Source organism: Cupressus sempervirens, chromosome 1 (genome assembly GCF_028749045.1).
Source record: "Cupressus sempervirens isolate cs-2001-9-10 chromosome 1, ASM2874904v1, whole genome shotgun sequence".
NCBI classification, from domain to species: Eukaryota; Viridiplantae; Streptophyta; class Pinopsida; order Cupressales; family Cupressaceae; genus Cupressus; species Cupressus sempervirens.
The window spans coordinates 860209550-860222192 of NC_143118.1; the positions used below are offsets into that span (position 1 = coordinate 860209550).

Here is a 12643-nt window from a genome sequence, read left to right on the forward strand (position 1 = left end):
TTAATGTTGATACCTCAGAATTATATTCATCTTTAAAATTCTCTAGAGACATTTGCGTGATATAATGAATTCTTGACGAATCATTCACATCTACCCAAACATAAGATATTTTGTGGCATTGGGGACATATTTTAGGCTGACTGCTTGCCAAATGTTGTATCTTCCTCACTTAACTACCCCTAGTATGATTTCAGTTACCAATGTTTGGAAATTAATAAGTCTTTATTGGAATTTTTTCATGTTACACTATTCTTTGATGACCTCTATAATATTTCAAAATGATGACCATTTTCCAAATAGTTTTGCAATCCACTTCTGTGTTCTTGTTCCTTTGGCTAAGTACATTAAAAATTCTTTAGTATCCCAATTACTTCAATGTTTAGAGGATACATGGTGTGTAGCATTTTTTGACAATGCAATGCCAAATGCTTTTGCGGGTTCTCTATTTTCATAGTCTGATTCTCAACATGGAGGGGAACATTTGCACATTATGATACTTTCAAATCAACATATATTATTTGAACTCTTTTAGAGTTCGACATGACAAGGCATGTCTTATCATTGTGAGACTCCAATTTTCAAAGCACACTGACATGTACTCTTGGCATGAGCCACTTCTTGTGCTCTTCCTTTCGAACACACATAGTTTCCCAAGCTTTCAAAAACATCTCACCTATTATTTGGTTTTCATTTCTATTTGCACTTGACCTTGGCTCCATTACTATCAAAACTTCATTTTGAAGTCCAATGACTACCATTGATGAGCACACAGTAATTACAATGAAGTTATGTATGACTTTGCCCCGGTGATGGTGTTCATATTTTATCAAGCAGTTGGAGAATAACCCATCGACTTCAAACTTGGGTGTTGGTTTCTTTGTCCTCTTCATTTTTGATTTCCTTGCATTACATCATGCTTAAATAGTTTTAAACAAGAGTAGGTTTTATGATAGTGTGAGGAGAATCAAACTCATTGATGCTTATTAGATCAATTATGCTACTTTCCCACAGCGTGACCAAAATCCTCTAACATCAACATCCATGTCTATATTGAGGTTTAGTGATGTAGAGAATGGTCATACATTAGTACCAACCTACACTAAAACATGACTGTGAGTGTGCCATGCTATGGGTTCATTCACCCCAACTCTTTTTAGAACTTGAACAACTCTGGGCACAAGTATACACAAAAAGTGTCAACCATTCCCAATTATTTTCTAAATACAAACATTCTGAATCCTTGTAAGCCTACTAAAAATAATATAGTAGATTACATTTCATAAACTTGAGGTCCTTTGCATAATGAAAAAATACTGAGATCTCCTTGATCTTTATTTGCCAACAACAGTTGACCTCCAAAGCAATATCTGATGCATTACTCTGGGTACCAATCAAGCCGCTGCTTGAATTTAAGAAAGGTTCTATCAACATTCAAATTCCTGACATGCTCATATTCTTCCCCTTCCTAGGTTTCATCATTTGTATCTTCAGTGACATAATTATGTGCTTCTTGATAATCCACAAATGTACACAAAGTGGACAAAGCCCCACTACCTCAAGATGGTCGTGACTTGATTTGTGAGTAGATATAAAAAAAACATGGAACCACAAGCAAGCCAGTATCCAGAATATCAACTTCATTTTGACTTGTTTCTCCAAATTAAAGATGATTGCCCTCATCTTGACCCTTAGATGGATGAGCAACCATGTAACCAACTTACAACAAAGCCCTACTGAGCTCTTGCATATCAAGAGATCCAACACTATCTTCACCATTTGTTGAATATCTCTGCGTCTCATCCTCCCACCATTCATCCATACTCGAGTTGAGCTCTTGTTCTTTCTCACTAAGCCTGTTTGATGATTCTATCCTTGTCAGGCTCTTTACTATTCTATTCTTTTGAATGAGTTGTGACAAGGATGAGATCAAGTCAGTTTGATCATAATCATCAATTTCTAGATTGGCAAGTGAAAGCCAAGTAGATGAACTAAAAGGTTTAGTGTCATCCTCCCTTTTCTTCTTGGCTATTTCTTTGAGTCTTCTCTCTTCTTCTTCTTTCTTTTCTCTTTCCTTCCTTTCATTTTCTCTCTTCTCTTCCTCTTTTGATCTCTTCTTCTCATCTTCTTCCATTTTACTTCTCATTTAATCTTTTGCTACTCTTTTCTTTTCCTCCCCTTGCTTTCTTTTCTTTTCATCCTGAAGCAATTTTTTCTTGGCCTCTTCTACTTTTCTCTTCTCTTCTTCTAGTAATTTCTTCTCCTATTCAATTTTCCTTAGTTTATCTTCAATATCCTCGATATTAGGTTCATTCTATTTGAAACCTTCAAATGAATTAGTATCATTAATGTTAATGGTAACATTAGTCTAATCTATTTGTATAGTGTCACCGCTTACTGATACTTCTAAGGTTTTGGGTGTAAGTGAAGATGTTGCCTTAGATTTTGTTAACATCTAACTTATTTTTGCCATATTTTCACTTCTTAACTTGTATTTCTTACCCACCATAAACAAAAATGGTCTCACTTTATTTCTTAGGTAAGTTGCAAGATTATTCAATAATATCTTAGTCTCTTCTTCATCATCAGTCTTGCAAATAATTCTTAGCATAGACTTCCAAAGTTTTAAATCTTCTTCTCTTGCTAGTTCCTTCTTCTCAATAAGCCTATCATAGACTTTCTGGTTTACTATGCCTTCAATATCCTTTAGCTTCATATTGTTGGCTATAATGTATCTCATAGTAGAGATATCTATATGATCTTTCTCAAAATTGTTATACAAATAAAAAAAAGTTGTTCAGCTAAATAAATTTTCCCTCAATAGAAATCACTTAGTTAATCTTTTCTATCTTTGGCTTCTAGGGTTGGCAAGATTTTCCTACTGATTTCTTTAACATTGTCACCTTCTTTTCTTGCTTGACTTTTTCTTCTTTTTCTTCATTGCTAGAATTAACAATTGTCAACAATGTCTTTTGCCTCTTGCTTGGTCTAGTGGCTTGTTGCTTGACCCTTTTAGTCTTTGTTGTCACTACTTCCACTAATCTCTCAAATTTTCTCTTTGGTTTACTAGGTTGCATATCTGATACTACTACATACAAAATGCTCTATTATTAAGATGTCTCTGCAATAGATATTAACAAGGGTTGTATATTCAATATACCTTGCTTCATGGTTTTCCTAACTACCTCAGGCTCACTCTTAGTCATATCAGCCTCTAATAAAGCTTTCTTCATAATAGTTTCTATTTTCTTATGAGAAGCCTTCTCCAAGGATGCTTGATGAGCTAACTGGATAATCTCATCATATGTTCCAAATCTATATTTAGATTTGTCCTTCTTAGATTTCAATAGTAAATCAATGTATCCAACTGCTATATCATCATTTAATCCATAACCTAAGGGATCAAGAAATGTTTCCTAAGGTTTTACTGCTTCAATATATGTATAATATGTATCAGCTATATTAAAAATGTCATCTTTAAATCTATCTACAATTGTAGGTGCAATTCTAAATCTCTGTCTCATTTCATTCTGAAATGTCTTCATAATCAATTTTCCACTATCCAATATCTTATCTATAGGATGTCTTCTACATATATCTATGATATTTTCCATTGTGCATCTATCACTACTCATTATCTCTGTGACTGACAAATATGGAAATCTTTTAAGCAATGAAAGAATATGTGATTGATTAGTGACTAAAATTTAAACACACTATGCTTAGTCCTCTTAATCTTTTTTAGGTTCTCTAGAAGTTGCATTCTTAGAATTTCACTAAAATTTATTTGTTTCTTCTCAATACATGTCTTGTAGGCTACATAGATGGATTTGGCTGACAATTCATTAATATTTGAACTTCCTTCATTACTTGTTTAGATAAGCTCCAAGTTACAACGAGCTTAGGTACCATCTAAACTTATCTTGATACAACTTTTCCCAACTTATCTACCTCTAATTTGATCTCGAAATTAAGTTTTCAAAATTTGGTGCTATAAACAAGCTTCTAACTCAACTTAATTGAATCAAACTTGATAACTGACTTCAATCTCCTATGTCACCATCATCTAACTTATCTTTTGAGACGTCCAATCCTTTTACAAATACCTCATTAAGTTCATCTCAAAGTTCACTGAATACATTTCTTTTTTCCTCATTATCTTTGTTAGTTTCAGAGTTGCTTTCATGGTTCCTTCTATCATTTCTAACATTTCTTCCATCATTCACTCTATTTCTGAAGTTTCTTCCATTGTTCCTTTTGTTGGTGTTTTAAAACTACTAAGAAACAAAATGCTCAATACCAAGATGATGTTACTCACACAATCTAAAGGCTAGCCAATTCTTATTAACAATTGTATGTGCAAATCATTTGGGCCCAACTTCAACAAAACCAAGGGTGGTTTTCTACTCTTTAGGCTCTACAAAACTAGGGTGGGTATACCCAGGGATGGTTCAAGACTGGGAAACACTATATGAAGATTTTTTAGTTTCATTTTGATTCTCATCTCAAATCCTCAAATACATGCATAATTCATGACAATTTGTTAAACACATCCCAGATGACAGATCTAGCCAAAATTCTTCTATAGATCTATAAGTGTTCTGAGAAATAGTGGCTAATTGAAGCTGAAAAATTCCATGCAATAAGTACTGGCCAACTTTGAAGATCTATAGGAAATAAAAGTAAAATTGATTATAATTCTGCATTTGATAACCATTTATGACATATTTGTCTTACAACTAAATCAACTTGACCAATGCCTAATCCATTGGGGTTTAGAGTCTACTACAAAATCTTAGATCTAATTTGTTTCCTTACAACAAATTTTATCAACAATTCTTATTAGATTTCATCATTCAAAAATCCTTTCTACTACTACAACAACCTTATCAAATTCATCATATCTTTTACTTAATCCATTGAACTAATAGCAGTGATGAATAGATATACAACCTAACTGGATTGCATTCAATTGCACAAGCCTTTACTCATACAATATCAAAGTAACCAAGTAATTAAAAGGAGACAAAATTTAGAAAGAACTGATATGGGGACAACTCATTATTTTTATTCATTTTCTTTGAAAATTGTATCATTTATATTAAACTCAGAATGACCTTAGGAGGAAACATAGGGATCATTCTATTCTATTATTCATGTATTCTTAGGAACTAACAGAGAAAATATATCACAAACCTCCTCCAAACAACGGACCAAAAATAGACTAAGTATATCACTTAAAAAAAATAGAATTCAGACCCTTTCTCTAACCCTAGAATTTCACTTATATAGTGTGATATGTAACAAGCCTTAGGATAGGAGAAAATGATAGGTGTCTTTTACAAATTTTTACATACACCCATCACAACAAGACAACACTGCGAATAATAGAAAGACTATTACGTAAAACATTCCTTTGTGGGCCCACTTCTGTTACTCCCTTTGGAAATACAAAATATTATGATCAAATTCCTTTAGCACTCTGGTTTCTCAGGATAGGTGGCTATCAAATGTGATAGTGATGAGTCATCTCCTACTACCTAAGGATCCTCTTTGTCTTTATCATTGGTGGCAGAGGTGGCTTCTATTTTTGTACCCTCTTCTTTGTTGTCATCCTCCACCTCATCACCTCCTTCTATTTGTTTCTAAGACAAAAACTCTTCTTTCCACTTATTATAGGTGATATCTTCTAGCCAATAAAAATTTAGGGCTTCTCTTTGTATAGTTATAAGGGAATTTGCAATTACCTCCATATCAACTATTAGAAAGGTTAATCTTTCCTTGGATATATTAATTGGGATATTCCAAGGGTCCCCAAATATAGTTTTTCCTCTTGTATACATGTGGAGGACATGTCATTGTTTGTGCTTTGTTCCACATGTAAGGACAACTCTTGTTTATCTCTTTATTTAGTTTATCCTCCTTAAGAGGATTGTGACACTTTGCACACACCTATTATGAATGTGGCATTCATAGAAATGGGAGTTACAAATGCAACTCCTCTCTCATCTCTATATAAGAGATGATCCTCCTTCTTTCTTCAACACACTCTTAGCACTTGATGTTATTGTATTGAGCTACTTTTGCTCCAACACTCTCTCTCTCTCTTCTCTAGGCATTTGCCTTCATTCATAATACTCACAAGGGGTTTTCTTTTCTTTTCCCTTATAAATCCTTGTCTCCATTGTTGAACCATCTTGGTGTATGCTCTTGGAGTTTGCTTATCTTATGGTAACATTGTTTCACACTTAACTTACTTGGATTGTTTCTCGTTCCTTGCTCAACATTATCATTTCTTACATGGTATCAGAGCTTGGCTATCTAATCCTTGTTTTAAGTTTTGTGGTGAAGGTTGTCATTCATTGGAGCACACCTTATTTGGAGACGTTATTGAGAGAAGAAGTTTGTGTTGTGATGTTAGCTCTTTTTAACAAATCTTGTGTATGCAGGTTTCATTTTTTTTACTAACCCTCTTTGGAAGGCTTGCCGCCAAAGGGTTTTCTTGTAAAGTTTCATATTTTTTTTTACTAACCCTCTTTGGAAGGCTTGCCACCAAAGGGTTTTCTTGTTAAATTTCAATTTTTTTTCTTGTTTTGGATGGCATGCCGCCAAAACAAAAAGTATTGCATGAGTAAAGTTTTAAATAACTCTCTAATTTTTATACTCCTTTTAAACAAAATTTTCCTACTCTTTAAAAAATTTAATATATTCTTCTATATTTATTTATTGTATGCTCTTGAAAATTTCAAGCATACAACATACATGTTTTTATAGGATTTACATCCTTATAAATCTAATAACTTTGTTGTTTTTTCAAAGCACACATTTATTTTTTTTGCATTGCATTTGTTGGGCGGCCGCGCCACTCGCACGCCACCCCCGCGCCGCCGTGTGACACCACGCATCCCCAAAAGCGCCGCCGCACGACACCCTCTCGCCACCGTGAGCCAGTTGCGCCACTGCGCACTGCCGCGCGCCAGCAGTCTGCACTGCAGCCGACGCCCTCTTCACTGCGAGATCTGCGTTGCTGCCTGCCTTCACTGCGAGATCTGCAACTCCGCCGTCGCCCTCTTCACTGCCGCACACAAAATAAACCCCATTTACACCACTTCCGCTGCCCCCATAACACCCGACGTAAACCTTTCGACGTGGCCTGCGTCCAAGCCACACGGCAACTGCCGCCTGTGCAGCCATGCCCGCATCCATATCCTCTTCTCTTTTTAAAATCTCTAACCCTGCCATTTCCACCGACCAGGGCCGACCATCTCCTCCGCCCTTTGGCCACGCGGCAGGCAGCACCTGCGCTCTGCTCTCCTTTTCAGAACCATTTTTAAATTTTCCCCCTCTTTGCCCACCTTTTTCATTTTTTTCAAATCTTGTTTTATTTATTAAAACAAAAATCACACAAAACCATAAAACGTGTTTTATATCACTTTTTTTTTTTTTTTTTTTTAACAAATAAATTCTTTTATTTTTATAATTTTTTCTTGTTTCTCTCACATATATAATTGAAATTAAAAACATATATTCTAAAAAAAAAAAACAATTTTTTTTCTCAATTAATAAAATTAAAATTTCTTTTCTTAATTAACAAATTTTTTTTTTCAATTAACTTGCTTTTCAAATTAAGGATTTTTTTTAATAAAAAAAAAGGGGCAATTTTTTTTTAATCATGTCAACCTTAATTCCAGAAATAAAACTTAATTATTCTAATTATCATTCTTGGAAAACTCATATCTCATTTATTTTTCATTTTAAACACCTCTTCGAAATAGCCACTGACCCGTCTCTTGAACCCTGTTCAGTGGCTACTCAAGACGAAAAAGATACTTGGAAAGCTAAAAATGAAGAAGCTTTAGGGTTAATTGGTATTTCCATTATTCCAGATTTATATGTGTTAATTTCTCACTGTTCTAAAGCTCATGATGCATGGTCCATCTTGAAAACCAAGTATGACAGTGGAGATGAATACCGCAAAATACAGTTGCAGGATCAACTTGAAGATCTCAGGTATGCAGATTTTAAAAGTATGGATGAATTTCTCTTAAAATTTGATTCTCTTAAAAGTCAAATTATGGCTTTAGGTGTTCAATTAGAAGACATTCGTTTAATTCATCTTATTCTTAAAAAATGTCTTCCTAGACAGTTTCAATAGTTTATAACTAATATTCATGCACAGCTTGCTATTCCTACTTTAACTTCTCAGTTAACTTATGTTATTTTTCAAACTTTATTAAGACAGGAAGAAGCTAAGCTAATTCAGTTTGGTACCCTCAAATCAACTGAACATGCATTTGTGTCTAAAAATTCAACTAATAATTTTTGTTCCAATAATAATAATAATAATCACAAACAATATAATACTCATTCAAATAATTCCAAAAATAAATTTCATGCCAAATATAATAATAATACCAATCATCCTAATAATACTCGTAATACTAATAATCAAAGGAACCATTCCAATTCTAAACCTCATTGTTCTTATTGTGGCAAAGATGGTCATATTGTCAATAACTGTTTTAAAAAGCAAAATGATAAAAAACCTATGAATAATAGTAACAATCATCAAACCTCAAACCATAAAAAAGGTAACTCGATTGGTTCTAATCCTTGTCATGCTTTTACTTGTAGCTTTAATCTTTGCAAACCTTTAGAATGGATTGTTGACAGTGGTGCATCACAACATGTCGCTTCTCATAAAGAAATTTTTGATTCTTTACAACCTGATATTGCTAACGTTCCTATTCAGTTAGCTAATAATCAGACTTGTAAAGTTGAAGGATTAGGTGATGTTACTATTCCTAATGGTAAATTGCATGATGTTTTATATGTACCTGACTTGAAAACTAATCTCCTTTCTGTTTCACAGTTATGTCAGAACTATAAAGTTGAATTCTACAAAGATACATGTTATATCATAGATCCTCAAACTCTCAAAGTGATTGCTCATGCTAAAATGGATAATGAAAATTTGTTTAAATTCCATGAATTTGCTAGTTCATGATATTCTTTACATACTTCTATTGATTTCAATATATGGCATGAAAGACTTGGTCATTTAAATTCTGATTATATTACTTTCATGAAAAAGCATAATATGGTTGATGGCTTGCCTCACATTATACCTTCCAAGATTTCCTGTACAGGTTGTATGAGTGGTAAGATGCATAGGGAGCCCTTTCCAAGTGGAAAATCATGGCGAGCAACTCATAAGTTGCATCTTTTCCATAGTGATCTTTTGGGCCCCATGGAGAATACCTCCATCCAAGGTTCTCTGTATGCACTTACCTTTGTTGATGATTTTTATAGACGAACTTGGATCTATTTTTTGCATTGCAAGGATCAAGTTCTTGATATATTTATTGAATTTCAGTTGTATGTTGAAAGGCAATCTGGGTATAAACTTAAAATTCTTAGAACTGATAATGGGAAGGAATATGTGAATAATGCTTTTCATTATTATTTGAAATCATGTGGAATTAAGCACGAGCTTACTATTCCTTATACACCACAACAAAATGGTGTGGCGGAAAGAAAGCATCAGACCATTGTTGAAATGGCTAGAAGCATGTTGCATGCTAAGAATTTGCATTATAAATTTTGGGCTGAAGCCATGTTTTGTGCAACTTATATTCTTAATCGGACTCCTACCAAAGCTCTCAAGGCTATCACTCCAGAAGAGGCTTGGTCTGGTAGGAAACCGAATTTACATCATTTATGGATATTTGGTTCTATTGCTTATGTTCATATGCCTAAACAGAAAAGGCATAAATTAGATGCTAAGTCATCTCCTTATATGTTTGTTGGCTATGATGAAAACACTAAGGGTTATCGTGTTTATGATTCCACTACTAACAAAGTTCAAGTTGCTAGAGATGTTTGTATTGTAGAAAATGGAGTTCATGATTGCTCTACTACACATGATGAAGAATTTAGTGGCACTAAAATTGTGCTGGTGGAGGACTAACCTCCTTCTCTTAACCCTACTCTTTCTCTTAATCCTTCAAATCCAGTACCACCGATTATTTCTGCTCCTACAACTCATGATACTCAAGTAGATACTATTGATACTTTTATTACTAATGATTCTTCCTCTAGTCATAATTCCATTACAACTAAACGTAAACCTAAATGGGCTCAAAATCTAATTAATGAAGCTGATGATTATATTTCTAAATCTGGTGGAATTAAACATAGAAGGATTAATTATTGTAATTATGCTTTGATGACTACTATTATGAATTCTAATGATCCTAACTCTTTTGATCAAGCTAACTCTCAACCTCATTGGCAGAAAGCCATGCAAGAGGAATATGATTCTTTACTTGCTAATCAAACTTGGGACTTAGTCAAATTACCTCATGGAAAGAATATAGTTTCATGTAAATGGTTATACAAAACAAAATTGAATACTAATAATGAAATTAGTAAATTCAAGGCTAGACTAGTTGCTAGAGGTTTTTCACAAATTGAAGGATTAGACTATAATGAAACTTTTGCTCCTGTTGCTAAGATGCCTACTATCAAATTAGTTCTTGCTTTAGCATCTAAAATGAATTGGCCCATTCATCAAATGGATGTTAAAAGTGACTTCTTAAATGGTGATTTACATGAAGAAATCTATATGGCTCAACCTCCTGGATTTGTTAAGAAAGGTAGTGAAAATATGGTTTGCAAATTGAACAAATCTATTTATGGTCTTAAACAATCACCTAGAGAATGGTATTCTAAAATTAATTCTTTTTTTGTTTCTCAAGGTTTTACTAGAAGTAAGAATGATCCTAATTTGTATATTAAACATACTAACGATGATATTATCATTGTTATTGTTTATGTAGATGATCTAATACTCACTTCTAGTTCAGACGCTTTGATTTCTGATATCAAATTTCAACTTAAACAGAAATTTCAGATGATAGACTTAGGTATCTTACATTATTTCTTAGGTATGCAAATTTTTCAAACTCCTAAAGGTATCTTTGTTTCTCAAAGCAAGTATGCTTATGATCTTTTAAAAAAATTTAAGATGAATGAATCTAACCATGTTTCAATTCCATGTGAATTAGGTACTAAATTAATGACTGATATGAATACTCCTTTTGTTGATGAAACTTTGTATAGACAGTTGGTAGGAAGTTTAAATTATTTAACTCTTACTAGACCTGATATTGCTTATAGTGTTGGTTTAGTTTCTCGATTTATGTCTAAACCTCAACAAACTCATTTTAAAGTTGCTAAACGCATCTTAAGGTACATTAAAGGAACTATTAATATGGGATTATTTTATGATGCACATTCTAAATTTATTTTACATGGCTATACTAATTCCGATCTAGGTGGAGATCCCAATGATGGGAAATCCACTTGTGGTTATTTTTTCTTTGTTGGTTCAGGTCCAATTTCTTGGAAAAGCAAAAAAGAACAGTCTATTTCCCTGTGCTCAACTGAAGCTGAATACAAAGGTTGTACCAATGCCACTAAGGAAGCTTTGTGGATTCGAAGACTTCTTGACAATTTGGGTCTACCTCAACAATCACCTACACCTATACATTGTGACAATCAAAGTGCTATTGCCTTGGCAAAGAATCCAGTGTATCATGCACGAACCAAACATATTTCACTTCAACATCACTTCATTCGAGAACAAGTTGAAGACAATCAAATTATTCTTCTTTATTGTAAAGAAGAAGATCAAGTGGCTGATATTTTAACCAAACCACTTTCTAAAGAGAGATTTCAGTTCCATTGTAAAAATTTGGGTTTACAACCCGTTGATGTAAACTCCCCAAGTAAAGATTAAGGGGGGGTGTTAGAAAGGTTAATCTTTCCTTGGATATATTAATTGGGATATTCCAAGGGTCCCCAAATATAGTTTTTCCTCTTGTATACATGTGGAGGACATGTCATTGTTTGCCCTTTGTTCCACATGTAAGGACAACTCTTGTTTATCTCTTTATTTAGTTTATCCTCCTTAAGAGGATTGTGACACTTTGCACACACCTATTATGAATGTGGCATTCATAGAAATGGGAGTTACAAATGCAAATCCTCTCTCATCTCTATATAAGAGATGCTCCTCCTTCTTTCTTCAACACACTCTTAGCACTTGATGTTATTGTATTGAGCTACTTTTGCTCCAACACTCTCTCTCTCTCTTCTCTAGGCATTTGCCTTCATTCATAATACTCACAAGGGGTTTTCTTTGCTTTCCCCTTATAAATCCTTGTCTCCATTGTTGAACCATCTTGGTGTATGCTCTTGGAGTTTTCTTATCTTATGGTAACATTGTTTCACACTTAACTTACTTGGATTGTTTCTCGTTCCTTGCTCAACATTATCATTTCTTACATCAACCAATTCCTTTTTGATGGAGTTATAGAATATCTGCACTTTAACTAATTTCTCAATTGTCATAGCCCATAACAAGTGTCCAGTTTCATTTATAACTTTATTTATCCTCTCACAAAAAATCTCATCTAACTCCCTTTTCCATTCCTCCTTTTCCTTTACTTTATCAACAACTTTTAATGCACAAGGGAATAAATCAAACTTTTCTGCAATATACTTGGAAAAAAGAAATAGTTAGTCTTTTTTGAAAAGAATATTTCTTATCATCAAATCCTTGCAATTTATTCAACAATTG

At 33.6% G+C, this 12643-nt stretch overlaps 1 pseudogene; it reads right to left on the bottom strand.

Annotated features, from left to right (window-relative positions):
* Positions 1-1134: 1134 nt before the first annotated feature.
* LOC149580564 (uncharacterized) lies at positions 1135-7239 on the bottom strand (annotated as a pseudogene).
* Between the last annotated feature and the right edge of the window lie 5404 nt (positions 7240-12643).